Raw genomic sequence first — 21,409 nt, 5'->3', positions numbered from 1 at the left:
GGGATATATAGGGCTTGTAGGTTCATCAAGAACCCTAGGTATCCAGAGAAAATAAATGAGCTGCACCTTGCAGTGGGTTTTCATTCTATACCGGGTATACTGCAATTAATTTGCCGAAGTATATAGAGTGAAAAAAAGGTATCAAGAAAACCTTTCTATTTCCAAAATGGGCACAAGATAAGGAGTGAAGGAGCAGTGGTTATTTGCACATCTCTGAATTCTGGGGTGCCCACACTAGCATGCAAATTAAAGGGCATTTCTCAAATAGACGTCTTTTTTACACACTGTCTTATATTTGGAAGGAAAAAATGTAGATAAAGACAAGGGGCAGTAACTCTTGTTTTGCTATTCTATGTTTCCCCAAGTCTCCCGATAACATTTTTTACCTCACTTGTGTGGGTAGGCCTAGCGCCCGCGACAGGAAGTGCCCCAAAACACAACGTGGACACATCAAATTTTCCCAAAGAAAACCAAAACCTAGGTAAAAGACATTGTCATTTGCAACGCCAATAGCTCTAACTCTCACAAATGTGAGACCTTTCGCATTGCAAATGCTTGTTTTTTTGTGCAGGCAAGTGTGCGTGGAGCCTGCTTTGGTTCTTAAGACCTCAGACCTAAAGCAAAGCTTAGACAGAAACATAGCAATGTGCCCTTTGCACACAGTTAGAGATCCTACTAAATGGAGTCATATATAGGTCTGCACGGCCATTTTGCACAATTTTGTTGTGATATAAAGTTGCGGTAGAGCTCAATGAGAGCTGGTAGTTATGGCCGAGTGGTTAAGGTGATGGGCTTGAAATCCTTTGGGGGTTCCCTGCACGGGTTTGAATCCTGCTGACTACCTCTGTTGTTTATTTTAAACCTGATTTTTAAAATAACTGTGAAGAACACATTTACCAACTTTATTTGGGAAGATAGATAATTTACTTTAAATCTTTATTTAACAGAGGTTCGATTTTATTTTGCAGAGAGAAGAGCGGGTGACCGCGTGGGGAGAACAAATGATTTGTTAAACCTTCCATTTGAAGGTGATCTAAGCAGAATGAAGCAAAACAACAGCAGCGCCAATCAGCCGATTTCTTGGAGTCCACGGTTTAGGAGTTTACTTAGAAGGAGACTGTAAAAGAGTTTTAAAATTAGGGACCTATTGGTAGAGTCACTGTTTATGCAAATTGAAGGGTCAGAAGGGAGATGCGTCATTAAGATCTGTAAAAATCCATCTCTGGCAGCGGTGGGATTTGAACCCACGCCTCCAAAGAGACTGGAGCCTTAATCCAGCGCCTTAGACCGCTCGGCCACGCTACCTGTTGCTCTCAGTGTGTCTGTGCACTTCATGAGCACCGTAACCCTGAGTCTCCTCACTTAGTGTGGAAAGTCGAGTTGATAAACCATTTCATGGACATGATTACAATGTCGGGAGGGTGATGTGGTAATTGAAGGTTATCTCTCTTACTCAGTCACTGCACAAGTCTTCTCCCACCTGCTCGGACCTAGTGCAATCACCTTAAAAGACAACACTCTCCGAGCAATGACTTCCAACCAAGGTATAAGCACCTGCTCTACATAGGCAATGTGACTCCATCATTTTCTAATGAAACAAGTGTTCATACTGGTGGGCTCATTTCTTTGGGTGGGATCTAATGAATGAGCAGTTCATTCAAAAATAACCGAGGAGTTGCACGTATTCATGACATCAGCCCTATTGCCGCACCCAGTCTCCCCAACATACTGTTTAGCTTTCCAGTGACGTCATGTCTTGTGTGGCCTATTCACATTCCGCTGTTAATATTTTTTAGCCAATAGAATTTCACAGGCTCCCGTCTTTGAGCTCACATTGAAAAGGCACAAGTCCCAAAATGCAACCGGGTGCTGTTTAAAACTCCAGCACTGGTGGGCGGTGCCCCAGGTGACATGGGGCCCACCTGGATGCTCTGACTGCCTTTCACGTGACAGTCACAGACACACACAGGACAGAGGTTCAAAAGCTATTCTGAAAGAAGTAAGGACAACAGGCCCACGTGAAACTAAACTTTTTAAATAGATGATTTTTGTTTCTATTGACCGGGTTCTCACTCGTTCTGCGCGCCAAGTCAAATGTAAATGAGCCTCGCAATAAAAATGCACAGAGGATGGTAAAATTCACTTCACTCTGCGCTCGTTGATGCTGAGAGCATGGTTGTCAGCCCGCACGCTTGTTATTTTGATGTGGAATTACTTGATTGCTTTGTGATAATTTTCATTACTCCGAATTGCAAGTTCCCCTACCCCAGTAATAATGTTTGAGGTATTGCTTCCCTACCACACCAACAAGGCCACCCTCTGACCAAGTCCTTTGCCTCTCTTCAGAACTACCATAAGCCCCTCCATGCACTAGGAACTTTTTGCTTGACGACCATCTAGGCGTCCTTGGAATATTGATTTTTAGAAGTAACAATGTTTGTTTATTTTAACTAACTGACCTTTTTAGGGTCTCGCTTGATAGACTCTGTAGTATTCAGTAAAGGGCTTGGAGCCCGCATGTCTCTCACCATTTTTTTATTTATGTGGCACTCTTCTTTACAGTTTCCTAATTCATCAAGGCATGTCTTGCATCATTTCCGTTCCTCTCTGTAGAGCAGCGACCAAGCGTTGATTGATTCAGCTTAATCAGTGCCTGACCGCTGCTCCCCACCTGATCAAGGTACTATTTTTTCCTTTTACCTTCTAGTGCCCTGCAAACAGAAGGCTTGTGACTGGCAAAAACATGCCCAGCAGGACAACCAAAACTGTTAAGTTTTAAATTTAAATCGAACTTTCTTTTATTTTGCCAAATCGTCTTTTCCCACGTTCCACGCATGTTTTCTTTTGCTTTTGTTCGTGGGCACTCTTCTCAAAAGATGACGATTAGCTCGTTTAAAATATTGCAAATCAACAGTGTTTCTTTATTATGTGTAAATTCTGAAATTAATCTTTAACACATAATCCTGCGGTACACTTCAATCCATCCCACTCCAATCTTCCCCACTACAATCCACCCCATCCAGACCACTTCACCCACACTAATCCACCTCACTCCAGTCCAAATCACTCACCCGAATCCAATCCATTCTAACTCATCCTATTCCAATCCTCTCCACCCACCCCAAGCAAATCTGTCTCACTCCAATGTGCCCCACTATAATAAAAAACAATCTGCACCACTCCAAAACAATCTGTCCCACTTCGATCCAAAACAATCTGCCCCACTCCACTTCAAAACAATCTCCCCTACTCCAATTCAAAACAATCTACCCCACTGCAATCTGCTGCACTCCAATCAAAAACAAACTACCACACTGCAATCCAAAACAATCTGCCATACTGCAATCGAAAACAATCTGTCCCACCCAAGGCAGTGGTGGCTGGTGCACTTTGAAAGGAGTTGGTGGGAGGGAAAAATAGTTCATCTGAAGCTAAGTGAAGAAATTGGAATAAAATAGTGCATTTTAACCCCTTCGCTGCCAGCCTTTTCCCCCTCAGGTGCCAGGCATTTTTTTGGCTATTTGGGGCAGGGCGCGCTTAGGCCCTCATAGATTTTTGTCCACATAAGCTATCCACGCCAAATTTGCGTCCTTTTTTTCCAACATCCTAGGGATTCTAGAGGTACCCAGACTTTGTGGGTTCCCCTGAAGGAGACCAAGAAATTAGCCAAAATACGGTAAACATTTTGTTTTAAAAAAGAAAAAAATGGAAAAAAGGGCTGGAGAAGAAGGCTTGTGGTTTTTGTCCCTGAAATTGGCATCAACAAAGGGTTTGCACTGCTAAAATCACCAGCTTCCCAGCTTTCAGGGACAGGCAGACTTGAATCAGAAAACCCAATTTTCCAACACAATTTTGGCATTTTACTGGGACATACCCCATTTTTACGATTTTGTGTGCTTTTAGCCTCCTTCCAGTCAGTGACAGAAATGGGTGTGAAACCAATGCTGGGTCCCAGTAACCTAAACATTTTTGAAAAGAAGACAACATTCTGAATTCAGCAATGGGTAACTTGTGTAGATCTTACAAGTGTTTCCTACAGAAAATAACAACTGAAATAAAAAAAAAATATTGAAATTGAGAAGAAAAAAACAGCCATTTTCCTCTACGTTTTACTCTGTAACTTTTTTCTGCAATGTCAGATTTTTGAAAGCAATATACCATTACGCCTGCTGGACTCTTCTGGTTGCGGGGATATATAGGGCTTGTAGGTTCATCAAGAACCCTAGGTATCCAGAGAAAATAAATGAGCTGCACCTTGCAGTGGGTTTTCATTCTATACCGGGTATACTGCAATTAATTTGCCGAAGTATATAGAGTGAAAAAAAGGTATCAAGAAAACCTTTCTATTTCCAAAATGGGCACAAGATAAGGAGTGAAGGAGCAGTGGTTATTTGCACATCTCTGAATTCTGGGGTGCCCACACTAGCATGCGAATTAAAGGGCATTTCTCAAATAGACGTCTTTTTTACACACTGTCTTATATTTGGAAGGAAAAAATGTAGATAAAGACAAGGGGCAGTAACTCTTGTTTTGCTATTCTATGTTTCCCCAAGTCTCCCGATAACATTTTTTACCTCACTTGTGTGGGTAGGCCTAGCGCCCGCGACAGGAAGTGCCCCAAAACACAACGTGGACACATCAAATTTTCCCAAAGAAAACCAAAACCTAGGTAAAAGACATTGTCATTTGCAACGCCAATAGCTCTAACTCTCACAAATGTGAGACCTTTCGCATTGCAAATGCTTGTTTTTTTGTGCAGGCAAGTGTGCGTGGAGCCTGCTTTGGTTCTTAAGACCTCAGACCTAAAGCAAAGCTTAGACAGAAACATAGCAATGTGCCCTTTGCACACAGTTAGAGATCCTACTAAATGGAGTCATATATAGGTCTGCACGGCCATTTTGCACAATTTTGTTGTGATATAAAGTTTCGGTAGAGCTCAATGAGAGCTGGTAGTTATGGCCGAGTGGTTAAGGTGATGGACTTGAAATCCTTTGGCGGTTCCCTGCACGGGTTTGAATCCTGCTGACTACCTCTGTTGTTTATTTTAAACCTGATTTTTAAAATAACTGTGAAGAACACATTTACCAACTTTATTTGGGAAGATAGATAATTTACTTTAAATCTTTATTTAACAGAGGTTCGATTTTATTTTGCAGAGAGAAGAGCGGGTGACCGCGTGGGGAGAACAAATGATTTGTTAAACCTTCCATTTGAAGATGATCTAAGCAGAATGAAGCAAAACAACAGCAGCGCCAATCAGCCGATTTCTTGGAGTCCACGGTTTAGGAGTTTACTTAGAAGGAGACTGTAAAAGAGTTTTACAATTAGGGACCTATTGGTAGAGTCACTGCTTATGCAAATTGAAGGGTCAGAAGGGAGATGCGTCATTAAGATCTGTAAAAATCCATCTCTGGCAGCGGTGGGATTTGAACCCACGCCTCCAAAGAGACTGGAGCCTTAATCCAGGGCCTTAGACCGCTTGGCCACGCTACCTGTTGCTCTCAGTGTGTCTGTGCACTTCATGAGCACCGTAACCCTGAGTCTCCTCACTTAGTGTGGAAAGTCGAGTTGATAAACCATTTCATGGACATGATTACAATGTCGGGAGGGTGATGTGGTAATTGAAGGTTATCTCTCTTACTCAGTCACTGCACAAGTCTTCTCCCACCTGCTCGGACCTAGTGCAATCACCTTAAAAGACAACACTCTCCGAGCAATGACTTCCAACCAAGGTATAAGCACCTGCTCTACATAGGCAATGTGACTCCATCATTTTCTAATGAAACAAGTGTTCATACCGGTGGGCTCATTTCTTTGGGTGGGATCTAATGAATGAGCAGTTCATTCAAAAATAACTGAGGAGTTGCACGTATTCATGACATCAGCCCTATTGCCGCACCCAGTCTCCCCAACATACTGTTTAGCTTTCCAGTGACGTCATGTCTTGTGTGGCCTATTCACATTCCGCTGTTAATATTTTTTAGCCAATAGAATTTCACAGGCTCCCGTCTTTGAGCTCACATTGAAAAGGCACAAGTCCCAAAATGCAACCGGGTGCTGTTTAAAACTCCAGCACTGGTGGGCGGTGCTCCAGGTGACATGGGGTCCACCTGGATGCCCTGACTGCCTTTCACGTGACAGTCACAGACACACACAGGACAGAGGTTCAAAAGCTATTCTGAAAGAAGTAAGGACAACAGGCCCACGTGAAACTAAACTTTTTAAATAGATGATTTTTGTTTCTATTGACCTGGTTCTCACTCGTTCTGCGCGCCAAGTCAAATGTAAATGAGCCTCGCAATAAAAATGCACAGAGGATGGTAAAATTCACTTCACTCTGCGCTCGTTGATGCTGAGAGCATGGTTGTCAGCCCGCACGCTTGTTATTTTGATGTGGAATTACTTGATTGCTTTGTGATAATTTTCATTACTCCGAATTGCAAGTTCCCCTACCCCAGTAATAATGTTTGAGGTATTGCTTCCCTACCACACCAACAAGGCCACCCTCTGACCAAGTCCTTTGCCTCTCTTCAGAACTACCATAAGCCCCTCCATGCACTAGGAACTTTTTGCTTGACGACCATCTAGGCGTCCTTGGAATATTGATTTTTAGAAGTAACAATGTTTGTTTATTTTAACTAACTGACCTTTTTAGGGTCTCGCTTGATAGACTCTGTAGTATTCAGTAAAGGGCTTGGAGCCCGCATGTCTCTCACCATTTTTTTATTTATGTGGCACTCTTCTTTACAGTTTCCTAATTCATCAAGGCATGTCTTGCATCATTTCCGTTCCTCTCTGTAGAGCAGCGACCAAGCGTTGATTGATTCAGCTTAATCAGTGCCTGACCGCTGCTCCCCACCTGATCAAGGTACTATTTTTTCCTTTTACCTTCTAGTGCCCTGCAAACAGAAGGCTTGTGACTGGCAAAAACATGCCCAGCAGGACAACCAAAACTGTTAAGTTTTAAATTTAAATCGAACTTTCTTTTATTTTGCCAAATCGTCTTTTCCCACGTTCCACGCATGTTTTCTTTTGCTTTTGTTCGTGGGCACTCTTCTCAAAAGATGACGATTAGCTCGTTTAAAATATTGCAAATCAACAGTGTTTCTTTATTATGTGTAAATTCTGAAATTAATCTTTAACACATAATCCTGCGGTACACTTCAATCCACCCCACTCCAATCTTCCCCACTACAATCCACCCCATCCAGACCACTTCACCCACACTAATCCACCTCACTCCAGTCCAAATCACTCACCCGAATCCAATCCACTCTAACTCATCCTACTCCAATCCTCTCCACCCACCCCAAGCAAATCTGTCTCACTCCAATGTGCCCCACTATAATAAAAAACAATCTGCACCACTCCAAAACAATCTGTCCCACTTCGATCCAAAACAATCTGCCCCACTCCAATCTGCCCGACTCCACTTCAAAACAATCTCCCCTACTCCAATTCAAAACAATCTACCCCACTGCAATCTGCTGCACTCCAATCAAAAACAAACTACCACACTGCAATCCAAAACAATCTGCCATACTGCAATCGAAAACAATCTGTCCCACCCAAGGCAGTGGTGGCTGGTGCACTTTGAAAGGAGTTGGTGGGAGGGAAAAATAGTTCATCTGAAGCTAAGTGAAGAAATTGGAATAAAATAGTGCATTTTAACCCCTTCGCTGCCAGCCTTTTCCCCCTCAGGTGCCAGGCATTTTTTTGGCTATTTGGGGCAGGGCGCGCTTAGGCCCTCGTAGATTTTTGTCCACATAAGCTATCCACGCCAAATTTGCGTCCTTTTTTTCCAACATCCTAGGGATTCTAGAGGTACCCAGACTTTGTGGGTTCCCCTGAAGGAGACCAAGAAATTAGCCAAAATACGGTAAACATTTTGTTTTAAAAAAGAAAAAAATGGAAAAAAGGGCTGGAGAAGAAGGCTTGTGGTTTTTGTCCCTGAAATTGGCATCAACAAAGGGTTTGCACTGCTAAAATCACCAGCTTCCCAGCTTTCAGGGACAGGCAGACTTGAATCAGAAAACCCAATTTTTCAACACAATTTTGGCATTTTACTGGGACATACCCCATTTTTACGATTTTGTGTGCTTTTAGCCTCCTTCCAGTCAGTGACAGAAATGGGTGTGAAACCAATGCTGGGTCCCAGTAACCTAAACATTTTTGAAAAGAAGACAACATTCTGAATTCAGCAATGGGTAACTTGTGTAGATCTTAGAAGTGTTTCCTACAGAAAATAACAACTGAAATAAAAAAAAAATATTGAAATTGAGAAGAAAAAAACAGCCATTTTCCTCTACGTTTTACTCTGTAACTTTTTTCTGCAATGTCAGATTTTTGAAAGCAATATACCATTACGCCTGCTGGACTCTTCTGGTTGCGGGGATATATAGGGCTTGTAGGTTCATCAAGAACCCTAGGTATCCAGAGAAAATAAATGAGCTGCACCTTGCAGTGGGTTTTCATTCTATACCGGGTATACTGCAATTAATTTGCCGAAGTATATAGAGTGAAAAAAAGGTATCAAGAAAACCTTTCTATTTCCAAAATGGGCACAAGATAAGGAGTGAAGGAGCAGTGGTTATTTGCACATCTCTGAATTCTGGGGTGCCCACACTAGCATGCAAATTAAAGGGCATTTCTCAAATAGACGTCTTTTTTACACACTGTCTTATATTTGGAAGGAAAAAATGTAGATAAAGACAAGGGGCAGTAACTCTTGTTTTGCTATTCTATGTTTCCCCAAGTCTCCCGATAACATTTTTTACCTCACTTGTGTGGGTAGGCCTAGCGCCCGCGACAGGAAGTGCCCCAAAACACAACGTGGACACATCAAATTTTCCCAAAGAAAACCAAAACCTAGGTAAAAGACATTGTCATTTGCAACGCCAATAGCTCTAACTCTCACAAATGTGAGACCTTTCGCATTGCAAATGCTTGTTTTTTTGTGCAGGCAAGTGTGCGTGGAGCCTGCTTTGGTTCTTAAGACCTCAGACCTAAAGCAAAGCTTAGACAGAAACATAGCAATGTGCCCTTTGCACACAGTTAGAGATCCTACTAAATGGAGTCATATATAGGTCTGCACGGCCATTTTGCACAATTTTGTTGTGATATAAAGTTGCGGTAGAGCTCAATGAGAGCTGGTAGTTATGGCCGAGTGGTTAAGGTGATGGGCTTGAAATCCTTTGGGGGTTCCCTGCACGGGTTTGAATCCTGCTGACTACCTCTGTTGTTTATTTTAAACCTGATTTTTAAAATAACTGTGAAGAACACATTTACCAACTTTATTTGGGAAGATAGATAATTTACTTTAAATCTTTATTTAACAGAGGTTCGATTTTATTTTGCAGAGAGAAGAGCGGGTGACCGCGTGGGGAGAACAAATGATTTGTTAAACCTTCCATTTGAAGGTGATCTAAGCAGAATGAAGCAAAACAACAGCAGCGCCAATCAGCCGATTTCTTGGAGTCCACGGTTTAGGAGTTTACTTAGAAGGAGACTGTAAAAGAGTTTTAAAATTAGGGACCTATTGGTAGAGTCACTGCTTATGCAAATTGAAGGGTCAGAAGGGAGATGCGTCATTAAGATCTGTAAAAATCCATCTCTGGCAGCGGTGGGATTTGAACCCATGCCTCCAAAGAGACTGGAGCCTTAATCCAGCGCCTTAGACCGCTCGGCCACGCTACCTGTTGCTCTCAGTGTGTCTGTGCACTTCATGAGCACCGTAACCCTGAGTCTCCTCACTTAGTGTGGAAAGTCGAGTTGATAAACCATTTCATGGACATGATTACAATGTCGGGAGGGTGATGTGGTAATTGAAGGTTATCTCTCTTACTCAGTCACTGCACAAGTCTTCTCCCACCTGCTCGGACCTAGTGCAATCACCTTAAAAGACAACACTCTCCGAGCAATGACTTCCAACCAAGGTATAAGCACCTGCTCTACATAGGCAATGTGACTCCATCATTTTCTAATGAAACAAGTGTTCATACTGGTGGGCTCATTTCTTTGGGTGGGATCTAATGAATGAGCAGTTCATTCAAAAATAACCGAGGAGTTGCACGTATTCATGACATCAGCCCTATTGCCGCACCCAGTCTCCCCAACATACTGTTTAGCTTTCCAGTGACGTCATGTCTTGTGTGGCCTATTCACATTCCGCTGTTAATATTTTTTAGCCAATAGAATTTCACAGGCTCCCGTCTTTGAGCTCACATTGAAAAGGCACAAGTCCCAAAATGCAACCGGGTGCTGTTTAAAACTCCAGCACTGGTGGGCGGTGCCCCAGGTGACATGGGGCCCACCTGGATGCTCTGACTGCCTTTCACGTGACAGTCACAGACACACACAGGACAGAGGTTCAAAAGCTATTCTGAAAGAAGTAAGGACAACAGGCCCACGTGAAACTAAACTTTTTAAATAGATGATTTTTGTTTCTATTGACCGGGTTCTCACTCGTTCTGCGCGCCAAGTCAAATGTAAATGAGCCTCGCAATAAAAATGCACAGAGGATGGTAAAATTCACTTCACTCTGCGCTCGTTGATGCTGAGAGCATGGTTGTCAGCCCGCACGCTTGTTATTTTGATGTGGAATTACTTGATTGCTTTGTGATAATTTTCATTACTCCGAATTGCAAGTTCCCCTACCCCAGTAATAATGTTTGAGGTATTGCTTCCCTACCACACCAACAAGGCCACCCTCTGACCAAGTCCTTTGCCTCTCTTCAGAACTACCATAAGCCCCTCCATGCACTAGGAACTTTTTGCTTGACGACCATCTAGGCGTCCTTGGAATATTGATATTTAGAAGTAACAATGTTTGTTTATTTTAACTAACTGACCTTTTTAGGGTCTCGCTTGATAGACTCTGTAGTATTCAGTAAAGGGCTTGGAGCCCGCATGTCTCTCACCATTTTTTTATTTATGTGGCACTCTTCTTTACAGTTTCCTAATTCATCAAGGCATGTCTTGCATCATTTCCGTTCCTCTCTGTAGAGCAGCGACCAAGCGTTGATTGATTCAGCTTAATCAGTGCCTGACCGCTGCTCCCCACCTGATCAAGGTACTATTTTTTCCTTTTACCTTCTAGTGCCCTGCAAACAGAAGGCTTGTGACTGGCAAAAACATGCCCAGCAGGACAACCAAAACTGTTAAGTTTTAAATTTAAATCGAACTTTCTTTTATTTTGCCAAATCGTCTTTTCCCACGTTCCACGCATGTTTTCTTTTGCTTTTGTTCGTGGGCACTCTTCTCAAAAGATGACGATTAGCTCGTTTAAAATATTGCAAATCAACAGTGTTTCTTTATTATGTGTAAATTCTGAAATTAATCTTTAACACATAATCCTGCGGTACACTTCAATCCACCCCACTCCAATCTTCCCCACTACAATCCACCCCATCCAGACCACTTCACCCACACTAATCCACCTCACTCCAGTCCAAATCACTCACCCGAATCCAATCCACTCTAACTCATCCTACTCCAATCCTCTCCACCCACCCCAAGCAAATCTGTCTCACTCCAATGTGCCCCACTATAATAAAAAACAATCTGCACCACTCCAAAACAATCTGTCCCACTTCGATCCAAAACAATCTGCCCCACTCCAATCTGCCCGACTCCACTTCAAAACAATCTCCCCTACTCCAATTCAAAACAATCTACCCCACTGCAATCTGCTGCACTCCAATCAAAAACAAACTACCACACTGCAATCCAAAACAATCTGCCATACTGCAATCGAAAACAATCTGTCCCACCCAAGGCAGTGGTGGCTGGTGCACTTTGAAAGGAGTTGGTGGGAGGGAAAAATAGTTCATCTGAAGCTAAGTGAAGAAATTGGAATAAAATAGTGCATTTTAACCCCTTCGCTGCCAGCCTTTTCCCCCTCAGGTGCCAGGCATTTTTTTGGCTATTTGGGGCAGGGCGCGCTTAGGCCCTCATAGATTTTTGTCCACATAAGCTATCCACGCCAAATTTGCGTCCTTTTTTTCCAACATCCTAGGGATTCTAGAGGTACCCAGACTTTGTGGGTTCCCCTGAAGGAGACCAAGAAATTAGCCAAAATACGGTAAACATTTTGTTTTAAAAAAGAAAAAAATGGAAAAAAGGGCTGGAGAAGAAGGCTTGTGGTTTTTGTCCCTGAAATTGGCATCAACAAAGGGTTTGCACTGCTAAAATCACCAGCTTCCCAGCTTTCAGGGACAGGCAGACTTGAATCAGAAAACCCAATTTTTCAACACAATTTTGGCATTTTACTGGGACATACCCCATTTTTACGATTTTGTGTGCTTTTAGCCTCCTTCCAGTCAGTGACAGAAATGGGTGTGAAACCAATGCTGGGTCCCAGTAACCTAAACATTTTTGAAAAGAAGACAACATTCTGAATTCAGCAATGGGTAACTTGTGTAGATCTTACAAGTGTTTCCTACAGAAAATAACAACTGAAATAAAAAAAAAATATTGAAATTGAGAAGAAAAAAACAGCCATTTTCCTCTACGTTTTACTCTGTAACTTTTTTCTGCAATGTCAGATTTTTGAAAGCAATATACCATTACGCCTGCTGGACTCTTCTGGTTGCGGGGATATATAGGGCTTGTAGGTTCATCAAGAACCCTAGGTATCCAGAGAAAATAAATGAGCTGCACCTTGCAGTGGGTTTTCATTCTATACCGGGTATACTGCAATTAATTTGCCGAAGTATATAGAGTGAAAAAAAGGTATCAAGAAAACCTTTCTATTTCCAAAATGGGCACAAGATAAGGAGTGAAGGAGCAGTGGTTATTTGCACATCTCTGAATTCTGGGGTGCCCACACTAGCATGCAAATTAAAGGGCATTTCTCAAATAGACGTCTTTTTTACACACTGTCTTATATTTGGAAGGAAAAAATGTAGATAAAGACAAGGGGCAGTAACTCTTGTTTTGCTATTCTATGTTTCCCCAAGTCTCCCGATAACATTTTTTACCTCACTTGTGTGGGTAGGCCTAGCGCCCGCGACAGGAAGTGCCCCAAAACACAACGTGGACACATCAAATTTTCCCAAAGAAAACCAAAACCTAGGTAAAAGACATTGTCATTTGCAACGCCAATAGCTCTAACTCTCACAAATGTGAGACCTTTCGCATTGCAAATGCTTGTTTTTTTGTGCAGGCAAGTGTGCGTGGAGCCTGCTTTGGTTCTTAAGACCTCAGACCTAAAGCAAAGCTTAGACAGAAACATAGCAATGTGCCCTTTGCACACAGTTAGAGATCCTACTAAATGGAGTCATATATAGGTCTGCACGGCCATTTTGCACAATTTTGTTGTGATATAAAGTTTCGGTAGAGCTCACTGAGAGCTGGTAGTTATGGCCGAGTGGTTAAGGTGATGGGCTTGAAATCCTTTGGGGGTTCCCTGCACGGGTTTGAATCCTGCTGACTACCTCTGTTGTTTATTTTAAACCTGATTTTTAAAATAACTGTGAAGAACACATTTACCAACTTTATTTGGGAAGATAGATAATTTACTTTAAATCTTTATTTAACAGAGGTTCGATTTTATTTTGCAGAGAGAAGAGCGGGTGACCGCGTGGGGAGAACAAATGATTTGTTAAACCTTCCATTTGAAGGTGATCTAAGCAGAATGAAGCAAAACAACAGCAGCGCCAATCAGCCGATTTCTTGGAGTCCACGGTTTAGGAGTTTACTTAGAAGGAGACTGTAAAAGAGTTTTAAAATTAGGGACCTATTGGTAGAGTCACTGCTTATGCAAATTGAAGGGTCAGAAGGGAGATGCGTCATTAAGATCTGTAAAAATCCATCTCTGGCAGCGGTGGGATTTGAACCCACGCCTCCAAAGAGACTGGAGCCTTAATCCAGCGCCTTAGACCGCTCGGCCACGCTACCTGTTGCTCTCAGTGTGTCTGTGCACTTCATGAGCACCGTAACCCTGAGTCTCCTCACTTAGTGTGGAAAGTCGAGTTGATAAACCATTTCATGGACATGATTACAATGTCGGGAGGGTGATGTGGTAATTGAAGGTTATCTCTCTTACTCAGTCACTGCACAAGTCTTCTCCCACCTGCTCGGACCTAGTGCAATCACCTTAAAAGACAACACTCTCCGAGCAATGACTTCCAACCAAGGTATAAGCACCTGCTCTACATAGGCAATGTGACTCCATCATTTTCTAATGAAACAAGTGTTCATACCGGTGGGCTCATTTCTTTGGGTGGGATCTAATGAATGAGCAGTTCATTCAAAAATAACCGAGGAGTTGCACGTATTCATGACATCAGCCCTATTGCCGCACCCAGTCTCCCCAACATACTGTTTAGCTTTCCAGTGACGTCATGTCTTGTGTGGCCTATTCACATTCCGCTGTTAATATTTTTTAGCCAATAGAATTTCACAGGCTCCCGTCTTTGAGCTCACATTGAAAAGGCACAAGTCCCAAAATGCAACCGGGTGCTGTTTAAAACTCCAGCACTGGTGGGCGGTGCCCCAGGTGACATGGGGCCCACCTGGATGCTCTGACTGCCTTTCACGTGACAGTCACAGACACACACAGGACAGAGGTTCAAAAGCTATTCTGAAAGAAGTAAGGACAACAGGCCCACGTGAAACTAAACTTTTTAAATAGATGATTTTTGTTTCTATTGACCGGGTTCTCACTCGTTCTGCGCGCCAAGTCAAATGTAAATGAGCCTCGCAATAAAAATGCACAGAGGATGGTAAAATTCACTTCACTCTGCGCTCGTTGATGCTGAGAGCATGGTTGTCAGCCCGCACGCTTGTTATTTTGATGTGGAATTACTTGATTGCTTTGTGATAATTTTCATTACTCCGAATTGCAAGTTCCCCTACCCCAGTAATAATGTTTGAGGTATTGCTTCCCTACCACACCAACAAGGCCACCCTCTGACCAAGTCCTTTGCCTCTCTTCAGAACTACCATAAGCCCCTCCATGCACTAGGAACTTTTTGCTTGACGACCATCTAGGCGTCCTTGGAATATTGATATTTAGAAGTAACAATGTTTGTTTATTTTAACTAACTGACCTTTTTAGGGTCTCGCTTGATAGACTCTGTAGTATTCAGTAAAGGGCTTGGAGCCCGCATGTCTCTCACCATTTTTTTATTTATGTGGCACTCTTCTTTACAGTTTCCTAATTCATCAAGGCATGTCTTGCATCATTTCCGTTCCTCTCTGTAGAGCAGCGACCAAGCGTTGATTGATTCAGCTTAATCAGTGCCTGACCGCTGCTCCCCACCTGATCAAGGTACTATTTTTTCCTTTTACCTTCTAGTGCCCTGCAAACAGAAGGCTTGTGACTGGCAAAAACATGCCCAGCAGGACAACCAAAACTGTTAAGTTTTAAATTTAAATCGAACTTTCTTTTATTTTGCCAAATCGTCTTTTCCCACGTTCCACGCATGTTTTCTTTTGCTTTTGTTCGTGGGCACTCTTCTCAAAAGATGACGATTAGCTCGTTTAAAATATTGCAAATCAACAGTGTTTCTTTATTATGTGTAAATTCTGAAATTAATCTTTAACACATAATCCTGCGGTACACTTCAATCCATCCCACTCCAATCTTCCCCACTACAATCCACCCCATCCAGACCACTTCACCCACACTAATCCACCTCACTCCAGTCCAAATCACTCACCCGAATCCAATCCATTCTAACTCATCCTATTCCAATCCTCTCCACCCACCCCAAGCAAATCTGTCTCACTCCAATGTGCCCCACTATAATAAAAAACAATCTGCACCACTCCAAAACAATCTGTCCCACTTCGATCCAAAACAATCTGCCCCACTCCACTTCAAAACAATCTCCCCTACTCCAATTCAAAACAATCTACCCCACTGCAATCTGCTGCACTCCAATCAAAAACAAACTACCACACTGCAATCCAAAACAATCTGCCATACTGCAATCGAAAACAATCTGTCCCACCCAAGGCAGTGGTGGCTGGTGCACTTTGAAAGGAGTTGGTGGGAGGGAAAAATAGTTCATCTGAAGCTAAGTGAAGAAATTGGAATAAAATAGTGCATTTTAACCCCTTCGCTGCCAGCCTTTTCCCCCTCAGGTGCCAGGCATTTTTTTGGCTATTTGGGGCAGGGCGCGCTTAGGCCCTCATAGATTTTTGTCCACATAAGCTATCCACGCCAAATTTGCGTCCTTTTTTTCCAACATCCTAGGGATTCTAGAGGTACCCAGACTTTGTGGGTTCCCCTGAAGGAGACCAAGAAATTAGCCAAAATACGGTAAACATTTTGTTTTAAAAAAGAAAAAAATGGAAAAAAGGGCTGGAGAAGAAGGCTTGTGGTTTTTGTCCCTGAAATTGGCATCAACAAAGGGTTTGCACTGCTAAAATCACCAGCTTCCCAGCTTTCAGGGACAGGCAGACTTGAATCAGAAAACCCAATTTTTCAACACAATTTTGGCATTTTACTGGGACATACCCCATTTTTACGATTTTGTGTGCTTTTAGCCTCCTTCCAGTCAGTGACAGAAATGGGTGTGAAACCAATGCTGGGTCCCAGTAACCTAAACATTTTTGAAAAGAAGACAACATTCTGAATTCAGCAATGGGTAACTTGTGTAGATCTTACAAGTGTTTCCTACAGAAAATAACAACTGAAATAAAAAAAAAATATTGAAATTGAGAAGAAAAAAACAGCCATTTTCCTCTACGTTTTACTCTGTAACTTTTTTCTGCAATGTCAGATTTTTGAAAGCAATATACCATTACGCCTGCTGGACTCTTCTGGTTGCGGGGATATATAGGGCTTGTAGGTTCATCAAGAACCCTAGGTATCCAGAGAAAATAAATGAGCTGCACCTTGCAGTGGGTTTTCATTCTATACCGGGTATACTGCAATTAATTTGCCGAAGTATATAGAGTGAAAAAAAGGTATCAAGAAAACCTTTCTATTTCCAAAATGGGCACAAGATAAGGAGTGAAGGAGCAGTGGTTATTTGCACATCTCTGAATTCTGGGGTGCCCACACTAGCATGCAAATTAAAGGGCATTTCTCAAATAGACGTCTTTTTTACACACTGTCTTATATTTGGAAGGAAAAAATGTAGATAAAGACAAGGGGCAGTAACTCTTGTTTTGCTATTCTATGTTTCCCCAAGTCTCCCGATAACATTTTTTACCTCACTTGTGTGGGTAGGCCTAGCGCCCGCGACAGGAAGTGCCCCAAAACACAACGTGGACACATCAAATTTTCCCAAAGAAAACCAAAACCTAGGTAAAAGACATTGTCATTTGCAACGCCAATAGCTCTAACTCTCACAAATGTGAGACCTTTCGCATTGCAAATGCTTGTTTTTTTGTGCAGGCAAGTGTGCGTGGAGCCTGCTTTGGTTCTTAAGACCTCAGACCTAAAGCAAAGCTTAGACAGAAACATAGCAATGTGCCCTTTGCACACAGTTAGAGATCCTACTAAATGGAGTCATATATAGGTCTGCACGGCCATTTTGCACAATTTTGTTGTGATATAAAGTTTCGGTAGAGCTCAATGAGAGCTGGTAGTTATGGCCGAGTGGTTAAGGTGATGGGCTTGAAATCCTTTGGGGGTTCCCTGCACGGGTTTGAATCCTGCTGACTACCTCTGTTGTTTATTTTAAACCTGATTTTTAAAATAACTGTGAAGAACACATTTACCAACTTTATTTGGGAAGATAGATAATTTACTTTAAATCTTTATTTAACAGAGGTTCGATTTTATTTTGCAGAGAGAAGAGCGGGTGACCGCGTGGGGAGAACAAATGATTTGTTAAACCTTCCATTTGAAGGTGATCTAAGCAGAATGAAGCAAAACAACAGCAGCGCCAATCAGCCGATTTCTTGGAGTCCACGGTTTAGGAGTTTACTTAGAAGGAGACTGTAAAAGAGTTTTAAAATTAGGGACCTATTGGTAGAGTCACTGCTTATGCAAATTGAAGGGTCAGAAGGGAGATGCGTCATTAAGATCTGTAAAAATCCATCTCTGGCAGCGGTGGGATTTGAACCCACGCCTCCAAAGAGACTGGAGCCTTAATCCAGCGCCTTAGACCGCTCGGCCACGCTACCTGTTGCTCTCAGTGTGTCTGTGCACTTCATGAGCACCGTAACCCTGAGTCTCCTCACTTAGTGTGGAAAGTCGAGTTGATAAACCATTTCATGGACATGATTACAATGTCGGGAGGGTGATGTGGTAATTGAAGGTTATCTCTCTTACTCAGTCACTGCACAAGTCTTCTCCCACCTGCTCGGACCTAGTGCAATCACCTTAAAAGACAACACTCTCCGAGCAATGACTTCCAACCAAGGTATAAGCACCTGCTCTACATAGGCAATGTGACTCCATCATTTTCTAATGAAACAAGTGTTCATACTGGTGGGCTCATTTCTTTGGGTGGGATCTAATGAATGAGCAGTTCATTCAAAAATAACCGAGGAGTTGCACGTATTCATGACATCAGCCCTATTGCCGCACCCAGTCTCCCCAACATACTGTTTAGCTTTCCAGTGACGTCATGTCTTGTGTGGCCTATTCACATTCCGCTGTTAATATTTTTTAGCCAATAGAATTTCACAGGCTCCCGTCTTTGAGCTCACATTGAAAAGGCACAAGTCCCAAAATGCAACCGGGTGCTGTTTAAAACTCCAACACTGGTGGGCGGTGCCCCAGGTGACATGGGGCCCACCTGGATGCTCTGACTGCCTTTCACGTGACAGTCACAGACACACACAGGACAGAGGTTCAAAAGCTATTCTGAAAGAAGTAAGGACAACAGGCCCACGTGAAACTAAACTTTTTAAATAGATGATTTTTGTTTCTATTGACCGGGTTCTCACTCGTTCTGCGCGCCAAGTCAAATGTAAATGAGCCTCGCAATAAAAATGCACAGAGGATGGTAAAATTCACTTCACTCTGCGCTCGTTGATGCTGAGAGCATGGTTGTCAGCCCGCACGCTTGTTATTTTGATGTGGAATTACTTGATTGCTTTGTGATAATTTTCATTACTCCGAATTGCAAGTTCCCCTACCCCAGTAATAATGTTTGAGGTATTGCTTCCCTACCACACCAACAAGGCCACCCTCTGACCAAGTCCTTTGCCTCTCTTCAGAACTACCATAAGCCCCTCCATGCACTAGGAACTTTTTGCTTGACGACCATCTAGGCGTCCTTGGAATATTGATATTTAGAAGTAACAATGTTTGTTTATTTTAACTAACTGACCTTTTTAGGGTCTCGCTTGATAGACTCTGTAGTATTCAGTAAAGGGCTTGGAGCCCGCATGTCTCTCACCATTTTTTTATTTATGTGGCACTCTTCTTTACAGTTTCCTAATTCATCAAGGCATGTCTTGCATCATTTCCGTTCCTCTCTGTAGAGCAGCGACCAAGCGTTGATTGATTCAGCTTAATCAGTGCCTGACCGCTGCTCCCCACCTGATCAAGGTACTATTTTTTCCTTTTACCTTCTAGTGCCCTGCAAACAGAAGGCTTGTGACTGGCAAAAACATGCCCAGCAGGACAACCAAAACTGTTAAGTTTTAAATTTAAATCGAACTTTCTTTTATTTTGCCAAATCGTCTTTTCCCACGTTCCACGCATGTTTTCTTTTGCTTTTGTTCGTGGGCACTCTTCTCAAAAGATGACGATTAGCTCGTTTAAAATATTGCAAATCAACAGTGTTTCTTTATTATGTGTAAATTCTGAAATTAATCTTTAACACATAATCCTGCGGTACACTTCAATCCATCCCACTCCAATCTTCCCCACTACAATCCACCCCATCCAGACCACTTCACCCACACTAATCCACCTCACTCCAGTCCAAATCACTCACCCGAATCCAATCCATTCTAACTCATCCTATTCCAATCCTCTCCACCCACCCCAAGCAAATCTGTCTCACTCCAATGTGCCCCACTATAATAAAAAACAATCTGCACCACTCCAAAACAATCTGTCCCACTTCGATCCAAAACAATCTGCCCCACTCCACTTCAAAACAATCTCCCCTACTCCAATTCAAAACAATCTACCCCACTGCAATCTGCTGCACTCCAATCAAAAACAAACTACCACACTGCAATCCAAAACAATCTGCCATACTGCAATCGAAAACAATCTGTCCCACCCAAGGCGGTGGTGGCTGGTGCACTTTGAAAGGAGTTGGTGGGAGGGAAAAATAGTTCATCTGAAGCTAAGTGAAGAAATTGGAATAAAATAGTGCATTTTAACCCCTTCGCTGCCAGCCTTTTCCCCCTCAGGTGCCAGGCATTTTTTTGGCTATTTGGGGCAGGGCGCGCTTAGGCCCTCATAGATTTTTGTCCACATAAGCTATCCACGCCAAATTTGCGTCCTTTTTTTCCAACATCCTAGGGATTCTAGAGGTACCCAGACTTTGTGGGTTCCCCTGAAGGAGACCAAGAAATTAGCCAAAATACGGTAAACATTTTGTTTTAAAAAAGAAAAAAATGGAAAAAAGGGCTGGAGAAGAAGGCTTGTGGTTTTTGTCCCTGAAATTGGCATCAACAAAGGGTTTGCACTGCTAAAATCACCAGCTTCCCAGCTTTCAGGGACAGGCAGACTTGAATCAGAAAACCCAATTTTTCAACACAATTTTGGCATTTTACTGGGACATACCCCATTTTTACGATTTTGTGTGCTTTTAGCCTCCTTCCAGTCAGTGACAGAAATGGGTGTGAAACCAATGCTGGGTCCCAGTAACCTAAACATTTTTGAAAAGAAGACAACATTCTGAATTCAGCAATGGGTAACTTGTGTAGATCTTACAAGTGTTTCCTACAGAAAATAACAACTGAAATAAAAAAAAAATATTGAAATTGAGAAGAAAAAAACAGCCATTTTCCTCTACGTTTTACTCTGTAACTTTTTTCTGCAATGTCAGATTTTTGAAAGCAATATACCATTACGCCTGCTGGACTCTTCTGGTTGCGGGGATATATAGGGCTTGTAGGTTCATCAAGAACCCTAGGTATCCAGAGAAAATAAATGAGCTGCACCTTGCAGTGGGTTTTCATTCTATACCGGGTATACTGCAATTAATTTGCCGAAGTATATAGAGTGAAAAAAAGGTATCAAGAAAACCTTTCTATTTCCAAAATGGGCACAAGATAAGGAGTGAAGGAGCAGTGGTTATTTGCACATCTCTGAATTCTGGGGTGCCCACACTAGCATGCGAATTAAAGGGCATTTCTCAAATAGACGTCTTTTTTACACACTGTCTTATATTTGGAAGGAAAAAATGTAGATAAAGACAAGGGGCAGTAACTCTTGTTTTGCTATTCTATGTTTCCCCAAGTCTCCCGATAACATTTTTTACCTCACTTGTGTGGGTAGGCCTAGCGCCCGCGACAGGAAGTGCCCCAAAACACA

At 42.5% G+C, this 21,409-nt stretch overlaps 5 non-coding genes across 5 annotated transcripts; all 5 read right to left on the bottom strand.

The window, feature by feature from the left end:
- Positions 1 to 1,223: 1,223 nt before the first annotated feature.
- TRNAL-AAG (transfer RNA leucine (anticodon AAG)) lies at positions 1,224 to 1,305 on the bottom strand. Its single transcript has one exon. It is a non-coding gene; the product is annotated as a tRNA-Leu (tRNA).
- A 4,106-nt stretch (positions 1,306 to 5,411) lies between these two features.
- TRNAL-AAG (transfer RNA leucine (anticodon AAG)) lies at positions 5,412 to 5,493 on the bottom strand. The gene has a single exon. It is a non-coding gene; the product is annotated as a tRNA-Leu (tRNA).
- Positions 5,494 to 9,614: 4,121 nt separating this feature from the next.
- Positions 9,615 to 9,696, bottom strand: TRNAL-AAG (transfer RNA leucine (anticodon AAG)). The gene has a single exon. It is a non-coding gene; the product is annotated as a tRNA-Leu (tRNA).
- A 4,121-nt stretch (positions 9,697 to 13,817) lies between these two features.
- TRNAL-AAG (transfer RNA leucine (anticodon AAG)) lies at positions 13,818 to 13,899 on the bottom strand. Its single transcript has one exon. It is a non-coding gene; the product is annotated as a tRNA-Leu (tRNA).
- A 4,106-nt stretch (positions 13,900 to 18,005) lies between these two features.
- TRNAL-AAG (transfer RNA leucine (anticodon AAG)) lies at positions 18,006 to 18,087 on the bottom strand. The gene has a single exon. It is a non-coding gene; the product is annotated as a tRNA-Leu (tRNA).
- Between the last annotated feature and the right edge of the window lie 3,322 nt (positions 18,088 to 21,409).

Source organism: Pleurodeles waltl, chromosome 12, assembly GCF_031143425.1.
Source record: "Pleurodeles waltl isolate 20211129_DDA chromosome 12, aPleWal1.hap1.20221129, whole genome shotgun sequence".
Taxonomy (NCBI): domain Eukaryota; kingdom Metazoa; phylum Chordata; class Amphibia; order Caudata; family Salamandridae; genus Pleurodeles; species Pleurodeles waltl.
Note: the sequence above shows the minus strand (reverse complement) of the source record. Positions and strands in the feature narration are given on the sequence as shown.